The sequence below is a fragment of the Acinonyx jubatus genome, chromosome C2 (assembly GCF_027475565.1).
Source record: "Acinonyx jubatus isolate Ajub_Pintada_27869175 chromosome C2, VMU_Ajub_asm_v1.0, whole genome shotgun sequence".
Classification (NCBI taxonomy): Eukaryota; Metazoa; Chordata; class Mammalia; order Carnivora; family Felidae; genus Acinonyx; species Acinonyx jubatus.
The window spans coordinates 91,754,106-91,780,135 of NC_069384.1; the positions used below are offsets into that span (position 1 = coordinate 91,754,106).

Genomic DNA, 26,030 nt, shown 5'->3' on the forward strand with positions numbered 1-26,030 from the left:
GCAGGTTAACTGAAAGAAAACACTAAAATGCCCGAGTTATCCTGACTCCTCTATCTTCAGCAACTCAGAGAGCCTTAGGTGATAGTTTCACTTAGGGCCATCTGCAATCTCTAGTAATCATTCCTCCTAACTTCATGCTGAGTGACTGAACAAGTAGCCACAATTCGTAACTGCAAGACAAGATGGTCTCTAAAATGGCTTCTACTATAAAACGTTCATTGCTAACTGCGTGGTCTCTTTCTTATCCCTATGAGTACTTTCCTATTCACTGGCTCACCAGGTAACTGGTCTTAGAGAATCTGTATTGCATTTGCCTGGTATTTGTAAGAAAATGTCCTACTTTCTTTTGGCACATGAAAGGTCTTTATACACACCAACAGAAAGTGTTTTAACCATATTTCTATGGGGACAATGTTGCCTTAAATTTTTTTGTCTTTAATATTATTTGATGTTTTCTGGAACAACGATCCTTGGCTTATCAAATTTTTGTATCAATTGTTTTGACAACTAAAAGCCAAGTTCAGGAAGAGGTTTCTAATCCAAAATCACTTATTCTATTTTTAGTTTACACTGACCTGTGCTTGGAAATAACTTGTGATTATAAAAAATAAATATTGAGAAAGTGCTGTATACGATTATGCAGGTGTGGCACTGCACAAGTCCAGAGGACGTCATTCATATTATTCATAATGGATGTGGATGATGCCTTCTCTGGAGTAGTGCCATGTACAACTTTCATGGCCATGCATGGTGGCATCATTTGGGGGATTATTTTCCTTATTTAAGGAGTATAAGAGTCCGTCTCATGTAGTTTGCATTCTGCAGCAATTACTTACTCTTTTGCCTGGTTTTACAAACTCTTTCCACGTCTGAAATACATAGGCTTCCATACCTAACAAAATCTGAACTATTTGACCTGTGATGACAGAGGGAAAACTTTTAGCTCAAGATTATTAAAAGTAGAGATCTAAATGGGAAGATACAGGTTCAAATTCCCATTCAGCAAACTGCATAAGTCATTTGTGGAAAAGTAATTTTCTTCAGTTGCATATGAGGGTAGAAGGACCTGACTTACCTCACTCAGTCACTGCAGTGCGGTAAAGAAATTGAAACCAACCAGCGCTATCCTGCCACCTATGGGAGGGGTGTGGGATTCAACAGATATTTTAAAACTTTGAAGGAATTCATATGACAGCTTTGAGATTTAGCCCAATCATTGACTTAAGGGACTCAAGCAGAGTAGCTGCCTACTCTTGGAGAAATCAATGTCAAAACTTGGAAAGACTGGGGGAAAAAAAAACGTATGAATAAGACATAATAAGAGAAATATATATACATAATAGACATGTATAATCAACTTCACTGGTAACCAGGCAGTGCAAATATGAAAATCAAAGGGAAATATTCCTTACCTACCAAATTAACAAAGATGACAAAAACTGCTGTTGGGGAAGTTGAAATGAGACACCATCACAGAGTACTACTAGCAGGATTATAAATTGGCATCATTTTTTAGTAAATCAACATCACAGCAGGACACTGGGCTATTAAAAAGTTAATGCTCTTTAACTTAGAAATTCCACTTATAAGAGTAATCCTAAAGAAATAACCCCAAAAAGTACACCAAAAGATGTGCATGAGGATATGTATTTGCTTGGGAAAATTTGGCAAAAAACAAAAACAATAACAAAAACACTGATACTCCCAATAAAATAAAATCATGGTATATCCACCCACTAGAGTATGTAGAAAATAAACAATATTTTAGTGGAATGTTAAATGGCATGTAAAATGAATGCTATCCAATGTTATGTGAGGAAGACAAAGTAGACTTCCAATTTAAAAGTCATTATATTGAGTGTACTTTGTAAAAGATAGCTATAGTCATTGGCAATATAGAGCAGTAAAATCATGACTGGACTGTTTTTGTAAGTTTCAAAAAGAGGCAAAACTAAACCATTGTGTTAAAAAGCCAGGGCAATGATTACCTTTGGGGAATAAAAACACAGGTAGTGATTAGAAGGGGCTTCTGATGTGGTAGAAATGCTTTACTTCTTTTATTTGGATCGTGCTTACCCTGCTGAGTTCACTTAATGACAATTCATTGAACATACTTGCGGTTTAATTCATTTTTCTGTACGTGTACCATATTTCAGTAAAAAGTGATACCTATATGATTTTTTAAACTATAAGGAAAAGCAAGAGAATGTCATACAATTAGTAACAGTTTTTAGCAGAAAGATGCAGTCCTTAGAGGTACATAGGTTTTTTTCAAATGTGTTAATAATATTCTTCCTAAATGTAGAGAAGATAAGATACATGGCTGTTCTCCTTAATACATACAATCAGGGTTTGAACTCCTACATATGTATATTTTAGAGTAAAAATACTGTTCTTTAAAAAAGATGTCTGGGCCACTTGGGTGGCTGTCAGTTAAGCAACCAACTTTGGCTCAGGTCATGATCTCACAGCTCACGAGTTTGAGTCCCGCTCTGGGCTCTGTGCTGACAGCTCAGAGCCTGGAGCCTGCTTCAGATTGTGTTTCCCTCTCTCTCTGCCCCTCCCCCCCCCACACACACTCACTCTCTCTCTCTCTCTCTCTCTCTCAAATATAAATAAACATTAAAAAAATTTTTTTAATATACAAAACTTTATAAAGTTTATTTATGTATATGATACCTGCATATTTATGTGTTAGAGGCCGAGAAGAGGCACGATCTATTTATATCTATTCTTAGCAAAAAGACCACAAAGATACACAATAAGTGTTCTTAGTGTTTCTCTTTAGAATACAGGTAATTTTTGGGGCGCCTGGGTGGCGCAGTCGGTTAAGCGTCCGACTTCAGCCAGGTCACGATCTCGCGGTCCGTGAGTTCGAGCCCCGTGTGGGGCTCTGGGCTGATGGCTCAGAGCCTGGAGCCTGTTTCCGATTCTGTGTCTCCCTCTCTCTCTGCCCCTGCCCCGTTCATGCTCTGTCTCTCCCTGTCCCAAAAATAAATAAACGTTGAAAAAAAAATTAAAAAAAAAGAATACAGGTAATTTTTACATTATGTACACATTTTGGAATTTTACAAATTATTCTTAAGTATCCAGAAGCAAAAATACAAACTTTTTTTTTTTCAAGGTAAAAAAAATCTCGCCTTGTACAGAAATGTCACGGAAAAGCCTGCCAGGTCTCGCGGGTGGAGCACCTTGGGGAGGGGCGGGGCGGAGTCGCGCGGAACGTGACGTTTCAAACCTGCGCGCCCCCCGCGAGCGCACAGACCGGCGTGGTCTCAGATAGGGACGTTTGGACTCGGGCCTGTGCAGATGCAGCAGCTGGGAGTCCAGAGCTTCGCCCCGCCCCCGCTGGGTTGACCCACAGCTCAATAGGTAGGAAGAAGTTCAAGTGCGCTCAATTAAAACTTTTCACTTTTACTGGCTGGGTGGGAAGGAAGGGTGGTGACCTTCAGGGGAAAGCACAAGTAAATTGTGGAAACCCAGGGCTTCTGGTCTTCCTTCGCACCGAAGAACAAGGAACGTTGCTTGTAGATAACCCTCATAAATAGCCGAGGAATCATTTTTATGCAGGCAGTTGAAAGGTAGGGAGTTCCAAAGTGTTTCCCTATCCAGTTCACTGACCCGCGGTATCTCATTCCCACTTGGATGAGAAAGGGAAAGCTAGGATCATATTTGGTTTCTGAGTAATAGATTTTTTTGTTGTTTTGTTTTATCCTAATTTGTATTTCTCAATGAAGTGTATATTTTGAGGACATCTACCTGCAATCACGTGAAAGATGATGACTATTTCACAGTACAGAGTGGTTTTTTTGTTTGTTTGTTTTTTAATCACTTGCAGTAAGAGATGTTTGTTGTCTCCTTAACTCATGATGTGACCGTGGACTGAAGATATTGAATGCTACTGAGTAGTAGGCTAGGAGATAATCTGAGCTCTTTTTCTCAGACACAGACCATTGTCTTCCACCCATGTATTCTAACATGCCTGGCATAAAATGTGTTGTTCTATGTATGAGTGAGTGAATCATTGAATCTGTGAATGAACGTCTTTCACAAGGAGCCTACCGTGCAAAGGTGGTTCAGCATGAGCAATGAAAAATAGCTGTCAACCTTGCTTAAACTTTCACATTCCTTGGGGTGCCTGGGTGGCTTTGTTGGTTGAGCGTCTGAATCTTGATTTTGGCCAGGGTCATGATTCCAGGGTAGTGGGATCAAGCCCCATGCGGAGCCTGGCGTCACACCTCCCCTCCCTGACCTGGGTGTGGAGCCCACTTGAGATTCTTTCTCTCCTTCTGCCCCTTCTCCCCTGCTGTGCTCTCTCCAAAATAAAAAATAAATAAAGTAAAATTTCACATTCCTTGTTTATGAAGTATTTATAGGTATCAGGAAGGATCTCTGTTTTTAAAACACCAGCTAAGTGTTTGCCATTTTCAGTAAGCCACTAGTTTGAAATAAATGCATGAAAATTTATTTCTATTGATAATTTAACATTTTATGATTAAATTTAGTGTGCTAATAATGTTATTATGCACACCAAAGGGCTTTGGATCTTTCACATTTCACCAGTTAGACCTTGGATGCCATTCAGGTGCTCTTTTAAATATTATTGCAGGCTGGATGTACTGCTTTCCTCCAAATGGAAAAATTAATTTGATTAGGACCCAATAATAATATTTTACAGGGTTATGTTTTCGTTTTTGTTTTTTCATGTGTGGCAAGAGCTCAAATATCTTTATAAAGTGAAAGGTAAGAGACAAGAGAAAAAGATTGTACTGGAAGGAAGAAATGGGCCAGAATCCTTCAAACTGCCTAACTCTATACACATTCTGTAGTTTTCTTCATTGGCCTGATTTGAATAAAGAATGGAATATTGATTCTGATGGGGAATGAAGGGACTCAGCTGAAGGCAAGATTATGTTGTGTAGTGTTTCACAGAAGTTTAAAACAGTTTTAAACCTCTTTTTCAAGTGCATAGAACCAACCTAAGTTGGTGAGTTGCCATGGTGTGCAACACAAGTGCATAATCAAGACAGAACTGAGATTTTTTTTGTTCCCAAAGTGGACTTTTCATTTAAGTACCTGTTCAACCCTGCTCAGTCTGTTACTCATCAGTGTTATTATAACCAAATGGCTAAAACTTCCAGTCTGGTCAGTTTTAAAGATATTTCCAAAGAGAAATAATTTTAAAAGACACTCAGGAAAAACACCTTTTTATTTATTTATTTTTTTTTTGCCACTGTTCAGAATGAACTGCTTGTAAAGAAACTGCCCTAAATGCATAAAGTTATTCATCTTCTGAACAGTGAAACTAGCACATTAGACATTGATTACAACTTAAAAGAAAACAACAAATGAACATGAATCCTAATCAGGAGATATAGAACCTTCAACTGATCTCTAGTCATAAACCCACAGTTTATTCCTTACTGCAGGAGAATATTTTCAAATTAAGACACGATGACTAAAACCACATCTCTCTACTAAAACCACATCTCTCTACTAAAACAACACTCTCTCTAGAATTTGACTGCAATTTCTGTCTTTATTTTTCTTTTATGTGACACATCAGTTGAAAATAGATAAATAGGTGCCCCAATAAAGGTAGGCTATGGTAACAAAAGCCATACAAACACCATATGCTCAAGGGTTTTTAAATCCTTTTATATCTGGGAGCCCAGAATATTGTCTCTTTACTCGGGTAAAATATATTGAATCATCTTCCTGGAAAGTAACATTCAAGTTATTACATTTTGCACCTATGAAGAGCCTTTTTGAATTTTTTCAGGGATGTTAATAAAATAAAATACTACAGCAGTCTAGCTTAAAGATCACTGAAGGAGAGACTATAACTTATCACAGCTCTGGCTAAATTTAAAAATATACATGATAAATGAGCATGATCCAGGTGTCCAATATAAAGAACATTTTCCTAATTATCCAATTTTTTAAAATTTCTGAGCAATAATAAAAATGGCAATAACAATATTATAATAGTTAACATTTATTGAGCACCTACTATTATCAGGTAACCTTCTTCTATTAATCTTCTCAACAACCACATGAGGCAGATATTATCATTAACACCATTTTGTAAATGAGGAAACTGAGGACCCAACGGCCATGATTGTTATCAACATCAACATCATCCTAAATTATATGATGGGAAAAACTGCTGTAAAATAAACATGATAGCAAAGATTCAGCTTTACCTCTACTACTTTTTAGAAAGGCTTGGGCATAAATTTATTTACCACTGCATGATGTGATATACACTTAGTATGAAATATCTTAGAGTCGTGTATTTGAACCACCAGTATTTCACAATTTTAGGCAATTTTGAAAGGTAATTGAACTGATTTGACACAGGATATGTATTAGAATGTGTCCCTTTAACCTTGATGAGTAGAAGCTGAAATCACATTGCAACCTAGAATTGCATGACAAGTAGAAATTGATTTAAATAGAATAGTTCTAAGTAAATAGTTTTAAATAGTTTTTAAGTAGATCATTTTAAATAAAATGTTTCAGGGAGACATATTATAATTACTAACAGAAATAAAAATCACTAATAGAAATCAGAGCTTTTGATTTCAATTTCTTTTCACAGGTGAATTAGTTGTTCTATCTGGCTATTTAAGTTAAATAAAAGTTAAATCTTAATAAATAATAAAACATTGCTTATTAAATAATCTCATTGACACATTGCTATTTATTAAGGTAAATAAGATTTGTTTATTTAAGATTTACTTAAATAAGTTGTGCATGTGCCTTTCAAGAGTAAACATTGATATATGGAACCAAAATTTAGAAACTAAGATTAAATTTCTTCAACAGAGGAAGGGAATTGTATATAACTCTGTTTGAGTTGGTGTTTTTTAAATGTGTTTGAAAATATGGACTTGAAAATTCTGGTCTTACTTTACTTTAGGCACCTTTAGTTGTTACTTATTAGGATGATAGCTCCACATGTTAGTTGAAAAGTTACTGGCACTCAACCTGGGCCTGTATTTCTTCGCTAGAATAACTTTCCTTAGGAAATTCCACATTGTGGGTGTTCATCTGATTTCACATGCATGAATGCTTCAATGCTTTCCCACTAGTTAGCACTTAAATTCCTATTAGCCAGCATAACTCAAGCAGAAGAATTCAATGATGTCTTTAAAGATCACCTAAGTTATAGCTTGAGAAGACATTGTATTGTCACCCCCTTCCAAAAAAAGTGCATTTAAATTGTTAAAAATCAGCTCAATTTTGTTAACATGAAGGTGTAAGGAATAAAAACCATGACATAATAACTACTTCACATCCCTGTAGAGCAGACATTTGGAAACCTAAATTTTAATTGTAGGGGGAAAAAAGGGGATTGCAATAGCCCATGGCCTCCACAGTCAGCTCTCAGTATATTCCTAGGCTGAACATACCTAGTCTTTACTCTTGGAAGGTAAGGGTGTGTGTGTGTGTGTGTGTGTGTGTGTGTTTTGAGAGTCCACAGAATACTGCTCAGAGAAGGAGAATGCTAGAGGAAGGAACACATAGAAAGCATCTAAATCTCCTTAGGTACTAGGGGCAAGGCTTAATTAAAGATTCTCAAAAGTTCAGATCTCAGTTAATGTCCCCATATTTTATATTAACTAATGTAATTAACAGTGAAGGGAACATTATGTTAAACATGAGGGTCATTACCAGCCTAAGGGACAAGATTTTATATACATTAAAAATGATACTATTTATGAATTTAAACATTTCAACCTATATACAGAATCCCTTCAGATGTTGCCCATACATTCATTGACAAATTCCATAAATGTAGAAAAGTAGAGATAATCTGAAGTTCATAGAAGCTTTATCTTTTCATGCAGTTGCCATTTTCCCCCTTTTCTCCCAGAAATTCTATCTTCCATGGACCTCGTTACTTTGTTGTTACAGAATCTGTCCAACTACTACCCATGCTAACCTGGTCATCTGTCTTTGTTCTCATCTTCCAATGGCAGATGACTACCTCCGTTTTCCACTCATTTTTCCATCTCCCTAATTCTCAATTTTTTTTTTATTCTCTCAGATCTTTATTATCTATAATATGCTGTCAGGAATAGTGGGATAGAATTGGGGGTGGGGAGGAGAGAGCTATAATTTGAAAAAATCTCCCTTCTGTCCTCAGTATTGAGACATCCTTCTTCACACCTTTTCCTTAGGATTGAGTATTGACTGAAGTAAGGTTGGTCCTGAGGTCATTGATCTGGTCATAAGGTCATCATACTTACCAATTAATATATCAAACAGTTGTAAGGAGATTGGTCATAAGTGAGGAAGCACAGAGGGATTTTTTTTCTTTCATCGTAACTAAACTTTAAAAAATTATGATAATGACAGCAAACAACTTCTGCTTATCCCATGCAGTTTGTGAAATTTCAAGCTGTCCTGGTCTGTCATTTTCTTAATGTAAACCTTTTATTGATGTATAACATATTTAGTAAAGTATACAAATTGTAAATGTACAGTGTGTTATAGATCAATAGATTGATGAATGGATGGATAGATAGATAATAAATGGTGATATCAGTAAGCCCAGGAACACCCTCCTGGCCCATTTCACTTACTACCCACCCTCTCAATAGTAACCACTTTTCTGACTTCTAACACCACAAATTAATTTTGACCCTTTTAAAAATAAATTATACAGCGTATATTCTTTTGTATCCCTCAACATTTTACTTGTGAGATTCTTTCATGTGATTGCTTGTATTTGTAGTTCATTTATTCTAGTGCCATATAATATTTTTTCATTATATAAATATTCTACGATTTATATCTCTTTTCTAGTGTTGATTGACGTTAGAATATTTTTAATGTTTTATTGCTATGGATAGTGCTACTGAGAACATTCTTGTCCATGTGTACTTTTTATCATAAGTATGCATTTGTGCCAGGCTTATGGGAGAAAAAAAATTTACCCAGACATAGGGTATAGGAGAAACTAGGTGCTGCCAGTTTTCCAAAGTGGTTGTACAAATTTGCATTCATATAAACTGTATGTAATAGTTCCAGTTACATAATATAATTTCTAACACTTGGTATTGTCTATCTTTTTTATTTTAATCATTCTGGTGGATTTGTGGTTGCATCTAATCTGGGATTTCAATTTACATTCCTTGGATATTTAATGAAGTTGGCAACTTTTTAATAAGTTTATTAGTCATTTGGAAATCCTTGTTTGTGACACATCTACTAAAATTTTTGGTCCATTTCTCTACTGGATTTTCAGCCTTTTTCATGCTACATTTCATAAGTAATGTTATTACTTATAACCTACTCAAATTCATTAATTTTTGTGTCCTGCCTAAGATATTTTTGCTTACTCCAAAGTCATGAAAATATTTTATGTTTTTTTTTCTAAGAACTTGGCTTTTATGTTTAGTTTTTCAATGTATTTGGAATTAATTTTTGTGTATTATGTAATGTAGGAGTGAAATTTATTTTTTCCATTGGACTTAGCCAAGTACCATTAATTTAAAAGACCATAATTTTCCTCCTTTCATGGCAGGGTCACTCACCTCATAAATTAACTGGTCATTTATGTGTGGGTCTATTTCTGAGCTTTTTATTCTTTTCAAATGGTCTAATTATTTACGTTTGCATCAAAACCATCATGCTTTAATTATTGTAGCTTTGTAATAATTCTCAATTATTTGCTTAAATTCTCCAGCTTTGTTTTTCAGGTTTATCTTGGCTATTCTTATTTCCATATAAAATGTGAAGTTTGTTGTGGCTTGACTTACAATTAAGCTATGTTCAATTTTGGTAAAGGTTTCAGGTACATTTGTGAAAGAATGCACATTCTGATGTTCTTTGATGCAGGATTCTACATGTATCAATTAGGTCCAGTTCATTACTTGTGTTACTCAGAACTTCTGTGTCCTTAAAAGTTTTTTTTTCCTTTCCTTTTCTTTTTTCTTTTTCTTTTTTTTAGGATGAGGGGTTCTGAAAATCAGTCAGCTATTGGGAAAGTTCTGTTAAATTTTTTACTATGATTGGAGATGTGTTAATTTGTCCTCTTATTTTCTGTGAATTTTTTGCTTTATGTATTTTAAAGCCATGTTATTGACTGAATACAGATTTAGAGTTATACTATACTAGTTATTATACTATACTAATTATACTAGTATAATTATTGTTTAAAATATCCTTCTATATCAGTTAAGCTACAGTCAGAAAACAGAAACTACATTAAACAGATTTAGTACAAAGAATTGTTAACTGAATTAAAAAGTGACTAGCTACTAAAAAGAGCAGAAAGAGAACTCCAAGGATTATAGAGTTAGGGCCTGAAGCAAGCAGGCTACTCCTCTTAGAGCTGAAAGTAAGCAAAAAAGGAATGTGGAATCTTAGAGGAGGTTCTGCAAGGCTAAGATTCAAACCTCTGAGCAGAGGATGTACCTGCCCTTGGAACTCACTGCCCACAAATAGTAACTGAAATGAGACTCCCTTACCTGGCAACTGGAAGAAAAGTGAGGATGTGATGAGGAAACTTGCCAAAAAAGACCCCTTTTGTGAGGGCTACAACAGCAGAGATAAATGCTGCCTGGACTCTTACAAAATGCTGGCTTAGATCCACAAGCTACTGGTTGAAACAGAACACTAGAAGGAAAAGTCCTTTCTTTTCCTTGCAACTTTGCAGTGTTTCTCTAGTACCCTCTATTGGTGGCCAGCTGGAAAAAGAGAAATGTGGTATGCAGAATTCAGTTCTAGTAAAAATGGGTGAAGGATACTTTTGGAGTTGAAAGACAGTAAATAAATAACTACCACACCTTGTTTATGTCTAGTAATGCTCCTTACTATAAAGTCTACTTAGTCTGATAAGAGTTAGACCCATCACATTATCCTGGTTGATATTTGCATGCTGTGTCCTTGTGCATAGTCCTATTCTTAACCTTCCTATGTTCTTATATTTAGGGTATATCTGTCATAAGCAGAATATAGCTGGGGTTCATATTTTTTCCAGTGTGATAACCTTAGACTCTTAATTAGAATGTTTAATATTTTTAAATCTGAAGTAATTGCTGGTACATGTTGGTTTCTATCTACCATATTGTTACCTGGTTTTTATTTGACCCTTTTTCTTTCATTTCTTGCCTTTATTTTTGGATGAATCAGAAATGTTTAGTTTTTTCTTAATTAATTTGTTAGTTATACATTCTTTTACTATTCTTCGACATTGGGCCCCCAAATTAGAATATGAACCCTTTACTTATTACAATCTAATGGAAATGATTTTTTACCAAATTCCTACTAATTTTAGAACACTAGAATTCTTTAATTCCATTTACTTTTTCTCATCTTTTGTATCATCATTGCCATTCTTTTAATTCTACATATATTTTAAACTTGGTTGAAACATTTCTGTTATTGTTTTATACAGTCAGTTGACAATCAATATTCATTTTTATGTGTATATGGCCATATATTTAATTCTGCAGTTATTCCTCATTCCTTACTGCAATTCTTCCTTGCTTCCTCTTCATTCTCACTCTGATCCTTCTGGGGTTCCGACTACACTTCTGTTAGATTTTTTCACTGTATTCCACATTTCTCTGAAGTTCCTTTATATTTTTCATTACTCCACTTTTCTGCTTAAATTCAGATATTTTCTACTGTTCCCTGAATTTACTAATCCCCTCTCTTCTGCATCTAAAAATCAGTTTGTGTAATCTATCTAATGACTTAATCTCAGAAAGTGTATTTCTCAGTTCTAGAATTTTTATTTGATCATTTTTTACAGATTTGAATACTCTAATAAAATTCCTTATTTTTCACCCCCTATTGTTTTGATATTCAAAAAATTAGAGTTATTTTAAATTCTTTAACTGACTCAATGTCATGTTTATCTATGGGTGCATTTCTGTTGTCAACTTTTGGCTTCTTGGTTATGTTATCTTGGGGAGTCTAGAGAGCATACTTAATAATTTTTATTAAAGACTGTATATTATGTATAGAATATTATAGAGGATTCAGATGTATCTTCCTCTGTAATGAACTCATCCCTCTCTTCACTAGACAGATAACATGGAATTTCATCATAATTTAATCATAAACAGTTCCAGGTTGAGGCCGGGTTGCAACCCTGGAAAGAGTCTACCTCTGTCTCTGGTTCAAGGCCCTTCCTCCTGCAGGTCCCTATCACAAGACTGCCAAAGTTTGCATTGGCTTGCAGTCTTTCCATGTAGGTCTTTAGCATTCTGCCTCATTAAGCCCTAGAAAATGGCATTTTTTGAGGTGGTAAACAACTCTGTGTGGTTTTTTTTTTTATCACCCAAGGGTGCTTCTTCCTCAGCTGTGATGCTGAGATTCTTAGTTCCCTCCCTATGCCCAAGTGGCAAGTGCCCCTAGGATGAAAATGGCTGTATACTCTCTCCATTTCTCATTGCCTCCCCAGCGCCCTAGTACACTCAACAGATGATTTGGTATTTTATCCTGCTTTTCTGTTTTTTCTCAACAACTGTTCTGATCTGCTGCAAACTACTTTCCTTCACCCCTAGTAGCTGACATGTAACCACATAGTTTGAATGATATATTTTGGCAGATTCAGATTGAAAAAATTACTAATTTATAAAGTATGGCTTTGTGTTAAGTTTGATACACATCAAAACTTCTTTCTAAGCAGTTCTTTGACTTCATGGTTCTCTTTTTCTAAGATTAATTAGGAAAATACTAGTGGATAATTAATATACAATCAGTTTTCAAATATTTCTCAATTCCATAAACCTGTAAATCTTCATTAAGTGTAATTGAAACCTGATTGAACAAGTAAAAAAATGCATTTATAAACTATTTTGATATCTCCTCTGTCTTAATTCTAAAATTAATTTCTCCCTCAGACAAATGCATTTCTGCAAAAATAAGTATCATCACTTATACTAGAAAAAGATTAAGAAGAAACCTTCAAATAATAACACTAAAAAATATAGAAGGAAGAAATTAAATTATTATTTTTATTTACACACACACACATATATGTGTATATATGTATATATATATACATATATATACATATATATACATATATATACATATATATATATATACACACACATATATATAATTTTTTATGAGAGGGTTAAGGGACAGTGTAGTGTGTATGGTAGAGGAGACCCAGAGAGACCTCTTCACTCTCTTTATATTCCAGAGGAAATTAGAGGGAAACTGGCTATACTTCAAAATGAGGCTATGTGTTTCAAACCTGGGAATGGGTGAGAGGGGATCTATGCTTTGAGCGACCTGAGCCAGAGGCAGAGGGGTATTGGAGGGGGTGAAGGGAAGATGCATGGTACTTACCAACTTGTATCTTTCACTGGGAAGGAAGGCAGCAGCCAACAGTAGTTCACAGGCTTATAAACTGGGTCTGCTGCCTTCAAGAAGGAGGCAAGGAAGTCAAATTAAATATAAAAAAGTTATTTGTGCAACAATAACTTAAACAAATATATACAAGATCCAAAGATTTCTATTTGAAAGTACCTCATAATTACATCATCTTTAGTAAAATATCAAACTGAAAATCTTGAAAGAAATCAGATAAACCCTACTTTTGACTGGAACATTTATGTGAAATGTCTTGGCATGCATAGGTAGGTAGATAAATAGATATCTCTCTCTTCCTCTTCCTCCTTCTCTTCCCTATCAGGTTCTATGGTAAGTGAGATACAACATTATGCCATTGATTCTCAGGCAAATCACATGAACAGTCTTATCCAACATTTTCTGAAGGGTTAGTTTCTTCAGTAAGAAAACAGAGTTAGGATTTGAACCCATATCTCTCTACGTCCAAAAAAATGTGACTCGTCCTCTATGCTACTTTGATTCTTAAGCTTGGAACACCCTCCCAGGAAAGACATACAGCATCTCTTATCTCTGGCTTTCAAGCTTCTATGAAGCACAAGCCATTTGTTCATCTTTGTAATCCCCAAGGAATTAGCCCAGTATTTTCACTTAGTAGGAACCCAACAAGTGTCTGTTTACTAAATGGATGAATGATACCAATAATCCATCCTTATAAACTTCATTTGGGGAAGGTAAGGCCTTAAATGTTTCTTTAGCATCAACAGCTAATGCAGTCTGTGTCTTCCTGGCAGTCAGCTTCATCAGCGCCAACTCAGGGACCAATTGTACCTCAGCAAAATAAAACATATGAATGCGCTGGCCCAGGGCCAGCATGCTCACCAGACCACTGTGTCAGAATCCCCTGAAATAAGCTGACCATGAGCATGTTTAGGACACCTGTGAATAGCATTACCCACAAATACTTTTCTGGAAAAATTTGGTCTAGCATTTAACACTGCAAAAAAGTAGTTATCATAATAATATCTGAACCTTGTTGAACACTTTAAAATTTTATTTTGTGGTTTGGCATGGTTTTTACCTATTTGTCTATTTATTTATTTTACTAATACATTTAATTTCAAGTGGTAGGAGGGTAGAGTAGGAGACTCAGAATATAGTGCACATATAGTAACCATATTAAAGCTTTGGATCTCTTGTATTTCTACTATAGCCCTCCTCTGCTTATTAAATATGCAGATACCTATACATCACCCCAGACCTAGTGAGTCAAAATCTGTGGGGCCTGGAAACTAAGAGGCCTCAGGGGATTCTGATGCATACTAACATAGGATCTCCCACTGAATCATAAACTCTTTGAGAGTAGAGGTGATCTCTGGTTCAACATTGCATCCTGGTGCTGACACAGATCATGACAGAGAGTAGTTGCTTAGTCAATCGTGAATGAATAATTGAATGAATTAATGAATTCTTAACAGGTGGATATTTTTAAATCACCACCATGTCAATCTACTCTTATCTTGATGCAATGAGTTTTTGCTTCCAACTAATGAAGATACTATGTTTTTAACAAATAAGTTTTGATTACATTTAATGTGGATGTGATGGAAACCTAGAACCAGACTTTGTTACCACCAAGTGGGGATGTGCCCTCTCTGCCCTTATCTCCAAAATGAAGGAATTAGAGTAGGTATGCCCTATGATTCCCTTCTGTTGCTAAAGATTTAGTTTTCTTATTTTTAAATGTCTTGAAATAAAGTAGTGCCTATTACTTAAATGTTTTTGTACACTTTTACTTAATCTGTATTTCTCAAAAACACAGATTTTACTTTTTTTAAAAAAATTACAAAATGAAGATATATGAAGTCAAGAAACAATAGAGTATTTCACAAAAATGCATGTTTTTATCAAATACTTTAGTGATGGTCAACCCTCCATCTAAGCAGTCTAGTAATACTATAAATTGAGAAGAGAAAATCACCATTTTGCAATCATCATAGTTAAGACTGGTCAGGCAAGAATCATCAGTGGATGCTAAACAGCGAAGTTTGATGAGGAGCAGAATAATTGCATGGTCTCAAAGTATCTCCCCAGAGACCGCTTTTAAGTTGCAACTGTTCCAGAAATCTAACATCTTGACCAAGTGATTAAAATTGACATTACCAAAGAAACGCAAGTGGACATTGGGTGCCTCCAATGTGATACCTAGAAAAAGACACAGTATCATTATGTAGCATTCTGACTGGGTATGCCTAACCTAAATCTAATCATGTAGAAATATCAGACAAACCCAAATTGAGGTAGATTCTAAAATAGCTGACTCACATTCTTCAAAAATGCCAATGCCATAGAAGACAAAGAAAGGCTGAGAAAGTGTTCCAGAGCAAAAGAAACTGAAGAGACATGACAGCTACATGCAATACATTATCTTAGGCTGAATCTTATACTGGGGGAAAAATACTAAAAGGACATTATCAAGACAACTGACAAAATTGGAATCAGGACAATAGTTTAGACAATAGTATTGTATCAGTGTTAAAGTCAATACATTTGATAAATATATTGTGTTACATAAGATAATTACTGATTTTAAGAAATGTGCACTGAATTAACAAGGGCTAATGAGGCATGCTGTATACAACTTACAAATGATTCCAGAAGAATAACTAATAAATGTATATGTCTGTGTGTCTGATATTATTCTTAGAATTCTTGATATATTCTCTTATTCTTGATATTATTCTTATAACTTTTCCATAAATTTAAATTATTGCCAACAGAAAGTTGGTTTTTTTATTATTATTTTTCTTTTTTAATATAGTTCCCACTTCTGGACAGATTTAACTTTAAAATATATTTGAGAACAATTAAGAAATTAAAAAAGGATAGATCAAAAAATAATAGGGGTGCCTGGCTGGCTCGGTCAGTTGAACGTCCGACTCTTGGTTTTAGCTCAGGTTATGATATCATGGTTCGTGGGCTCAAGTCCTGCGTCTGGCTCTGTGCTGACAGCGTAGAGCCTGCTTGGAATTCTCTCTCTCTCTCCCTCTCTCTGCACCTCCCCTGCTTACTCACTTTCTCTCTCTCTCAAAATAAATAAATAAACATTAAAAAATATGAAATCTTCATGGTTACTGTTCATTAATTTTGTGACTCTACAAACAAACACTGAGCTATCCAATATATGTTTTTTTCATTTGTAAATGGCAATTGTGATAACAATTCACTTTGTGTATTATGGTGGGAGGCAGTGGAGTGAGGTAGAAAGTACTGTGAGAACAGCAAGATATGGTTTATAAGTACTAATTTGCTGTATGATCATGAGCAGGTCATTTCACCTGCCCAAGAATCCATTTCTGCATCAACAAAATAAGATTAGATATGAGTATGTTGAAAGTCTCTCCTCCTACAATTCTGAGTTATAGTTTAAGAAACAAAATGTGAAAATCTAAGAATTAAGAACTGTATCAACAGAATTAAAGAGGTGACCAAAGTTAAAGGGAGAAAATTTCTTTACACATTTGTACAGTCTTGATCTCTTAAGTAAATGGAAACTTGGAGCACTTCAATAAAAGAACAGAGCAATGTTTGCCAAGAAACAAAACAAAATTTGAACTTTCTCTAAGGATATCCATGAATTTGACAGGCTGATTATATTTAGGTTTCAAAAAGAAATGTAGCCAGGGGTGCCTGGCAGGCTCAGTCTAAAGAGCATATGACTCTTGATCTGGGGTTGTGAGTTTTTGAGTCCCACATTAGGGGTAGAGATTACTAAAAAATAAGTAAACTTGAAAAAAATGTAGCCAAATATCTGTGAGGTACACTGAAACATTACTTCCCCTACCTGCAACAGCAAATGAATTATTGTTTTTTACCATCAAATTAGATTAAAAACTTTAGAGAAGTACAGTCATGCCCCCGTGGACTACACTTGTAAAGATAGTAAGTTGTGCCATTATCACTTTCCCAAAAAGGTCTTAATTTTCTAGTGCTTTTGGTTCTATATGAGCCATACTTTATGACAACAAAGAATTGGGGAAACAAATTATTTGTTCCCTAATAATGATTAAAGTAGAAGAGGCCATGGTAGGTGTGTCATAAATATTGTTGACTTAGGGTAGCAAACAGTAAAAATAGAGAAAGAAAATGGGAAGGAAGGAAGGAAGGAAGGAAAGAAAAAGAAAGAAAAGAAAAGAGAAAAGAAAAGAAAGAAGAAGGAGGGAAGGAAGGAAGGAAGGAAGGAGGAAGGAAAGGGAAAGAAAGGAAAGGGAAGGGAAGGGAGGGAAAGGAGGAAGGAAGAGAAGAAAAGAAACAGGATGCCACAGTGCCTGGAAAAGCTTTCAGTGGTGAAGCCAGCTGGCTTCTATTTAGGTGACTTTCAACTAAACTGTCAAAGCCTTTGTAATGTGGTGCAACAAGGGGGGACAAAGATAATTTTGAATTCTTTGTTAAATGTGCAGTAAGATACAATCTTCCATTTGTCCAATCAACAAATATTTATTGTGTACCTACTCTATGTCAAGCACATTCTGAAAATATAGCAGTGAACTAGGCATTCATGATGCATTCTCTCACAGAGCTTATATTCTGGTGGAGGAAGATAGATACTAATGAAATATAAGTAAACATCACTGTAATATGTGATATGGAGAGATTTAATTCATCAGAGAAGGTTTCTTTGGGAACATTTAAGCTATGATCTAAATAACATGAAACACAGTAAAGAAAACACTTCAGCCCAACTAGTACAAAGGTTCCAAGATAAGAATGTACTTGTTAAATTAGAATAGAATGAAAGCTAAATGACTGGAACATAATAGAAAAGGGAGGAAAGATGTGATAAACTTTCAGAGGGAGAAGAGGCATAGGGATTTGTATTCTATTCCAGGGGTTATGGGCAGCCCTTGAAATGTTTTAACCAGGAAAGTGGTGGGATCCAATTTTCATTTAAAAGGATGATTTGTATTGCTGTGTGTGAGGAAGCAATTGTCATAATCTAGGCAGGAGATCTTGGGGCCTAGAGGAAAGTATTGTTATGGATATGCAAAGAGGTGAAACTTTGAAAGAAAGAGTCCATGCATAGGACCTGCTGATGGGTTGGAGGATGGTGGGTAAGTGAAAAAAAGGAATGGAATCAAAGATAACTTGTAAAGTTCTGTCCTGGTCAACTGGATAGATATGGGGAGCATACACTGGAATGGGGAGGACTGGAAGAGGGGCAGTTTGAGGGAATGGAAATTAAGAGATTTGTTTTGAGCTTAATTTTAAGATTCATATTAGACAATTCAAGCAGAGATGTCACATAGACAGTAGGGTATACAATTTTGAAATTCTGAGAGTATACAAGGGCTAGAGTTGTAACACTAGGAGTTAAGAGCATTTGATGAAATTTGAAGCTATAGGACTAGACCAGTCACCTTAGGAGAAAATGTAGTTGGAGAAAACAAATGGCTCCACCTCTCAAATGGAACATAAGAGGAAGAGCCAACCCAGAAGACTGAGAATATGCAGCCAGTGAACTAACAAGAAAAAAGGAAGAGCATGGTGTCATAAAAGATGAGAAGAAGTGTTCTGGGACACCTGGGTGGCTCAATCAGTTACGTGTCCGACTTCTGCTCAAGTCTTGATCTGATGGTTCATGAGTTTGAACCCTGTATAGGCCTTTCTGTTGTCAGCACCAAGCGCGCTTTGGATCCTCTGTCCCTCTTTCTCTCTGCCCTCCCTGCCACTTGTGCTCTCTCTCTCTCTCTCTCTCTCTCTCTCTCTGTCTCTCTGTCTCTCTCTCACAAAAATAAATAAACAGTAAAAAAAAGTTTTTCAAAAAGTATGCTGCTAAAGAATGTCACTTGTGAAGAGTGTGGCTTTGTGCTATGGCAGATGAGAGCCTAGGGCCAGAAACAGAAAAATCTTGAGGACCCTTTCTTAAAATTCTCTTTTCTTTTAATTTTTTTTATTTGAAAATAGTTGACATGCAATGTTACATTAGTTTCAGGTGTATAACATAGTGATTCAACTTCTCTATATATTCTCACCACATAATAGCTACCATCTGTCACCATATGAGGCTGTTATAATATTGCTGACCATATTCCCTGTTATTTCTTTGTACAAGAGCAGTCTTAATGGAATGGTAGGGACTGATGTCTGAAGAGAGTGGCTTGGGAAGAGAATATGTGATGAAAAAACAGATGCAGAGAATATAAAAAATTATCTTCAGCCATTTTGCAGTGGATGGAAGCAGCAACAGGGGATAGCAGCAGGAAGATGTGGAGGCAGGGGAGTTTGCACGCTTGTTTTTCTTCAAAGTGTTGCTGTGGGGTGCATGGGTGGCTCACTTGGTTTAGCGGCCAGCTCTTGATTTCAGCTCAGATCATGATCCAGGGTCGTGGGATCAAACCCCACATTAGGCTCCGTGTTGGGTATGGAGCCTGCTTAAGATTCTCTCTCCTTCCCTCTTCCCCACTCACACACACACTCTCTCTATATATAAAATAAAATTTAAAAAAGATATTGCTAAATTAGTGTGCACATCAACAGGATTAAGCAAGAGAGGAAGAAATGATATGGAAAGAGTACAGTCATTGATACAGAGAAACCATGTTTCTCTGGTTACATTGTAAGAGTACAGTCATTGATAATATAGAGACATGGGATCCAGACAAAAGGGTTTAGCCTTTGAAAAAGCCAAGGGATGCTCCAGGAGGCTGCTTGTGTAATGACCTCACCTCTTCTCTTAATTTATGTGCCATTACATAAATTATTTCATTTGATTCTCACGTAATTCTCATGTATCCAATCATTCCCATTTCCAGAGGAGGAAAATAATGCTTAGAGAAGTTGGATAATTTCTCCCAGAATGTTCAGTTAATAAATAATAAATCCAGAATTCAAACCTATCTTGCAACTCCAACCTGAATTCTCTTTCCACTACAGAATACCTTGATGAAGCCACCTTTCTAGAGCTCTCTCCGAAGCGACATGACAAATGTTCACAATGTACCAGATACAGGAAGTACAGTTGCTTTGATGCCATTATTCCCATTTGGTGACTTAGTGATCAGCAAATGTTTGGTCATTTCAAGTTTGAAGTTCCTGGAATCCACTCATGTGGCAGTTTAATGTGCACATCATTGTTTTCTGAATTGAATGACTGCTGGAAAATAACAGGCCACACTTACACTTGCAACTAACTAGTTAATGAAGTAGATCTAAAATCTAATGTCTTTCTCAACAAATTTGGTTCATATACTTGCTAACCAGAAATTGCCAGTTCATTTTCTTACCATTTTAAATGGAGTTCTATGCAATAAAAAAGCATTAAAGTTAGTATCTGATTATTAAGTTAAAAAAAAAAAGTTAAGGTAGGCAAAGTATAAATCCCAATCAAATTGTGGTGCAGTGCACAGGAATTGATTATGCTATCATCCAAAAGGTATGGAATTTGACAGCAGATGTCCTGGGTTCGAATCTTAGATATAGTAAACTCTCTTGATGATCTCTTTCAAGTTGATCTTTTGGTTTCCTCATTAGTAAAATGAAGGTAGTAATACTTAGACAAAAGAGTTATGAAAAACAAATAGGATAATCCAATGAGATAAATTTTAATGTGTTTTTTAAATTTATTTTGAGACACATAGACAGAGCGGGAGTGTGGGAGGGGCAGGGAGAGAGGGAGACATAGAATCTGAAGCAGCTTCCAGGCTCCAAGCTGTCAGCACAGAGCCCGAAGTGGGGCCCAAACCCAGGACCCATGAGATCATGACCTGAGCTGAAGTCGGATGCTTAACCAAATGAGCCACCCAGGCGCCCCTCCAGTGAGATAACTTTATAAACTGGGAGTACTTGTTGGTTGCTATTATTATTTATATGATACTACATGGTGTGCTTTCTCTTATATTTCTTAACAAGCATTGTGAGCCAAATTCATTCTCCCTTCTGATAACGATGACTATCCTTATGAGTACTTGGATAAAAGAAAAGAAAATTGCCTGCATAGGGACACCTCTCATTCTGCCTATTCTAAAAAGCAAATCTCTTGAAACTGCATCAGTCACATTTTCCCACAGAAGCGCGTCCATTATTGCTACCATAGTACTCACCTCAGCCACGCACCCATTTGAATAACAAATGTGCATTGAGGGCCTATTATATTCCAGGCTCTGAAGGAACTAGACATCAGGATAGTAAAAGGATTGTGACACATTTCCACTTCTCCAGTAGTTCACAGTGTAATAAGATAGTGTCTCCTCTGTATAAAGTTGTTTATCTATACATCCCTCCTCCCCATGTTCCACCTCTACCTCCAGCTATGAGCTCCAGAATGCTGAGACCCTGTCTGGGTCATCTTTAGCTTCCTTTATTTTACTGATTACAATTTGTTGCTCTTAGTAGGTGTTCAATGCATAATTACTGAAGAAATATTTTTAGTGTGTTTTTAAAAATATCAAGGTGTACTAGTGGACTAACAAGCAAGATGTTTTTTCTCATAATGTTTCTCTGGTTACATTTAACTGCAAGTTAAAATTAGATCCTTTTCTTTTTTTTAAGAAAGAAAACCATAGCAACTGTGATGTTGAATGTTTCAGAGTGCACATTTTTAAGGGTTTTCTTTTTCTGAATTGCCTCTGTTCAAGCTGCCTATTTCAATCAAAATTCTAATAAATAATTTGTGGTACTAATAGCCATATAAACCACTGATGGTATTGATGAAGCAGTGGAAACTCCCACATAGAAAAGAATGCTTGATAAAATGCTTGAAGAAAAAAATAAATGTGTTGAAAATCCACTGGATATATTATTGAAATGGTTGAACATTAACCTCTCTTTGTTTCTTGTACCTATATTTGTTATAAAACCTTGGAGTTGTTCTAATGTTTCATGTAAGTATTGCTGGAGATCTTTTTTTAAGGTTTTTCTCTATGAGAAAATCGATTTTGCAGTGCTGTCTTCTAAATTAAAGAATGGGCATTTTTACAGAATGTTATCAGTGAAGACTTCTTTGACATACATAATGATTGTCTAATAGTTTTCTCTAAAAGTATTTTTATTGAAGTAATGATTAAAGTGTAACTCAGTGCCTCAGGAACACTGACTAATGTCATGTTAATCAACTTGACTACTAAAAAAAAAAATGAAGAGGTTGATCGTTTAAATCTAGTTGGTACATGATTCACTTGAACTATCAAAGAAGAAAATGTACTTTATCCAGGACTGAATTTAAAATAAAAAAATTTAAAAATCTAGCAAAACATCTCAGAAACAACTTTTGCAGAGTTACAGGCCATATCCTTCTAAAAATCCAATTTTGTTTCTCTTAAAATGTGTAAATTAGCCCTTGATTCACAGCATCCATATTGATCAACATCTATTGAATGCCTACTCTATGCAAAGTGCTGAACTAATGTGAAGATAAATAAAGCATATATTTGCTTTTAGGGAGCTCATTGGAAGAAATAAGTCATTCATGCATAACTGCAATGTAGGAAATAAGTGGTATAAATGTTGTAGGTATTCTGAGGAGGGAGAGATGGATAAGTTCTAGTTAGGTTTGGGCAGGTAGAATGAGGTGGGAACAGGAAGATGGAGAATTCTTAGCAGACAGACTAAAAATGGGTATCTTTTGGAAGTAACAAGTTCAGCTTGACTTGAGAGCAGTTTATAGAAGGAGTGCTAAATACGTCTGGAAACACACATTGGGCTAGGTGGTGAAAGGCCTTGAATTCCAGATTACTTAAATGGAGTTTTATAATATTTTTAAAAAGCTATAAGTGAGCAGTTGCATAACCCTTCTGGAGACATGCAATAATTTTTGTAAAGAACAGGCTCTAAATCTGAAGCTGAAGTCACCTGATTTGTAACCAACACTGAAAAGTATTGATTGGGCTTGGCCATACTTTTTCAGCCTAGCCTGCACATGTAGGCCATTTTCAGACATTCACATATTTATTCTGGGTTTTTGAGGGGGCCTGGATTATTGTTTCTTGTACAAATTTATAATAGTTGACCTTCCAGGTGCTTAAAAACAAAACATCTGTTCTCATATTTATTCCTTCTGAGTGTTCTGTGGATCATGTACGCTTTTTCTTCCTTTATTATTGTTTCTTGTACAAAACTGCACTGAAGACAAAAAATTATGATTTCTATAAGTAGTTTAAGGACTGATGCAGAAATATTCAGATGCCTGTTTCTTAAGAGCAATCAAACCTTCCATCTTGCAATGAAAAAGGGCTTGGGAGGGAATATTGGAGTGGGCAATCTGAAGGAAAAATAGAGGAAGGGAGGGAGGGAGGAAGGTGGGGGAGAGAGAGAGGGAGAACAATTACCTTCTAGAAGAAATGGTCATAAAGATAAGGTTATACGGGTGTAACGTATACGGGTGTCAAGAAATGTGCAATAAATGCAGAAGAGATAGGTAATGCTGCTGTAGATGCTAAAAATGTTACTAACTACAACCAAATATAGATATTATGATACATTTTAATCATTGGTTCTTGAAAATAGAGAGCTTAGAAAAGATACCTGAAAGATACCATGAAAATTTTGGAGTAGGTCACCTACCAGCAATTCCTGGTTATATTTTGCAGTCTATTGTAAGAATGAATATAAATTCTTAAAATTCAATATTTTGAGCTTTAAGCAAGTTTCAACAGCTACATCTTTTTTGCTTCACAAATAGCAAAGACCAAGAAGGGAACATAAGTATAATTTCTATAGTATTCATAAGAATCCATCTGTGTTCAGAACTTAGCCACATTGTAGTTTATAAATTTTACTCAAAATTTCATACAACATTTGAAAAACTATATAATGCGGGGCGCCTGCCTGGCTCAGTCGGTTAAGCACCAACTTCAGCTCAGGTCATGATCTCGCAGTTTGTGAGACATGTCAGCTGTGCTGACAGCTCAGAGCCTGGAGCCTGCTTCAGAACTGTGTCTCCCTCTCTCTCTGACCCTCCCCCACTCACACTCTGTTTCTTTGTCTCTCAAAAATGAATAAACAAACAAGCAAGCAAACTATATAATGTATATGGGGGGTGTTGGAATTGTGCTACTTCCATTTCTGCACCTTGCTACTGAATGAAACTTTTTAGTATAGATGTATATTTCTAGTGTTCATCTCACAAAGATCCTAATTCAAGGACTGAAGCTAACTTTTGCTCAACCCAAATCATACGTGGCACAAGAGCAAACATAAGATAGAGTGATGGCTGACACAGTTTTCCCCTCACCACTCTGACTAGCCACATCAGTGGTCCAAAAAATGTATTGGATGTCATCCATGATTCCAAGAGAAGAAAAGAAAACACAGCATTGCACAAAGTAATGCTGTGTTAATGGGGCCTATGATTCCCAGTCATGGGGATCTTCTTAAATATTGAGCATAATACAGACTGGCAAAATTTTATTTTATTTTTTAGGTGTTTTTCTCCATAGACACACAACTCTAATATGTCAGTATAAATCTTTGGGGAAATATTCTAATATTAAACTTTTACAAATCGACACCCAAGATTGCTATTACTAGAATTACTGGAACTTGATCTATCCTTTGAGATAGTCTGGGCCATTACAGTAGGGTTTTTGATATGTCCATGTTTCATGTAAGCCCTTTCTGATGACACAAATGTATAATGGTAGGGGGAGAAAGGTTAACAGCTATATATACAGTTTTGCTTTGTCCTTTACTTTCCTTAAGATTTACTGGATCAGGGGCACCTGGGTGGCTCAGTTGGTTAAGCACATCTGACTTTGGCTTGGGTCAGGCTCAGGTTATGATCTCATGATTTGTGTGTTCTAGCCCTGCATCAGGCTCTGCACTGACAGCTCTGAGCCTCTTCGGAATCTCTCTCTCTCTCTCTCTCTCTCTCTTTCTCTTTCTCTCTCTCTCTCACCCTCTCTGCCTCTCCCCTACTGGCACTCTCTCTCTCAATAAAATCATTTAAAAAAAGAATTGCCAGGTCAAATTTCAGGGTGTTTTAAAAGTTTTCTATAGGCAAACTGCTGTCTTTCAAACAAAAGAAAATAATCAACAACTTTAATAAAATTATTAAGTTTGAGAAGCAACTCAAGACTTTATCTTCAGCCAGGTACTGTCCTTGTGGTAGATGAGAAGAAGCAAGAATGTTAGCTTTTATGTCATTGCTATCTTATTGTCATCCTCAGCCCTTCTTTCTTGTGTTTTTCTCTTCTCTTTGTGTTCTGATGGAAGTCTGCCATTAGCTATCCTCAAGAACAGCATGCTAAGAGAGGAAGAGAGTGAAGAAGGTTAAGAGTAGTGAGTGGAAGTCTTAGGGAGGAAACAGCAATCCTGGTTGTATTATACCAAGATTAAACCAATGACCAGGGCACCTGGGTGGCTCAGTTGTTCGAGTATCCAACTTTGGATCAGGTGATGATCTCATGGTCTGTGAGTTCCAGCCCCACGTCGGGTTCTTTGCTGTCAGTACAGAGCCCACATCGGATCCTCTGTCCACCCCCCCACCGCCCCCCGTACCTCCCCCACTCGTGCTCTTTCTCTCAAAATAAATAAACATTAAAAAAAACACTAATGATCAACAGCATGACATGGATAAGCAGTGTAACCTCTCTATCCTTTAGTTTCTTTGGAAAATGTTGGTTCTTATTCCTATATACCCTACAGAGTTGTTTCTAGGACAGAAGCTGATAGGTAAAAGAGTCTCAAAAAATAGGATCCAATTATACTAC

The 26,030-nt window shown here is 36.0% G+C and overlaps 1 protein-coding gene across 2 annotated transcripts in view; it reads left to right on the top strand.

The window, feature by feature from the left end:
- The first annotated feature begins 3,212 nt into the window (after window positions 1-3,212).
- SPATA16 (spermatogenesis associated 16) overlaps window positions 3,213-26,030 on the top strand; it is a 241,648-nt gene continuing 218,830 nt past the window's right edge. For both annotated transcript variants that reach the window (XM_015088572.3, XM_015088571.3), the window contains exon 1: window positions 3,213-3,372. The gene's annotated coding sequence lies outside the window, so the exon portion shown is untranslated. The remainder of the gene's footprint in view (window positions 3,373-26,030) is intronic.